The following is a 1089-nucleotide window of genomic DNA, read 5'->3' as shown; positions in this document are numbered from 1 at the left end:
CCAGCTGATACCCAGTGGCCAGGCTCCAACGGCCATCTTCCGGTGGTCTTCACCGCTTGGCTGGAGGTGGGGGGTAGAAAGGGAAGACTGTCCTGGGGCGAGAAATGAGAGAAGGGGGTGTAGCAGGGGGGGCATGGGTGTGTGCAGGGGGAGGGGGGCGGTGCAGGGTTGTCAAGAAAAGCGTGCCGGACACAGAGGTGGCGGCAAGAGCCTCGGCTTAGCTGAGGCCATGCCCTGAATGAACCCAAGTCTCAGCTTCCTCGTGAAAAAGGAATTACAGTCGCCAAGTGTGATCCACTGGGTCCTTTCAGTTCTGGCATCTGATGTATTTTTAAAACCTTTTATTTTGAAATATTTATTGACACAGAAGGTTGTAGAAACAATACAGAGAGGTCCCCTGTGCCCATCACCCGGCTCCCCCTAGTGGTGCCATCTCACCTGATCAAGAGGCCACATCACTGCATCATGGAAACAACTGGACTTTGCACTATTATCTTAGAGCATCTTTTAAAAAACACAGTTCGTTAATCTGTGTTTTCCTTGGGAGAGCCCGTACTTTTCTTTTGGGAGCCTTGTGATTATTTGTTGAACATTGGACGTTTGGGTCTAATAACGTAAGTCTGGAAATGAGCTTCTCCCCTTTCCTGGTGTTTGCCGTTTTGTATTATTGTTTTGTGATTGTTGTAGGCCATCTCGGTGTCAAGGACCATCTGAGGTGACAACAGGTCTTCTCAGGTCTTTTCTGAGATGTTCCCTGGGCACGCACAGTCACTTTCTAGTTTTCCTTGTATGTGCAGTTGTTTTTGAACGTCCTTGTCTTAAATGTTTAGCTTCCAAAAGGGAAGAAGGAGAAGAATTAAGGGGGAGTGGAGAGAAAGGGTGCCAGCCCTTTTCACCCTCTGGAAGTCACTTCAGCTGGGAGGGGCGGGGCTTGCAACAAGCGGGGAGCGACAACAATGACGCTCCCTACCTGTTTGTCTGCATGTCTGTTGTTAGAAGCAGCTGTCGCCCACCAGCTCGCAGATCCCTGATGTTTGCAGGAAAGGCCCTCTGCACGTAGCCTGGTCCCGGACCACGTGCGCAGCCGCC

Source organism: Pteropus alecto, unplaced genomic scaffold (assembly GCF_000325575.1).
Source record: "Pteropus alecto unplaced genomic scaffold, ASM32557v1 scaffold5, whole genome shotgun sequence".
Taxonomy (NCBI): Eukaryota; Metazoa; Chordata; class Mammalia; order Chiroptera; family Pteropodidae; genus Pteropus; species Pteropus alecto.
This window is presented reverse-complemented; position numbering follows the sequence as displayed.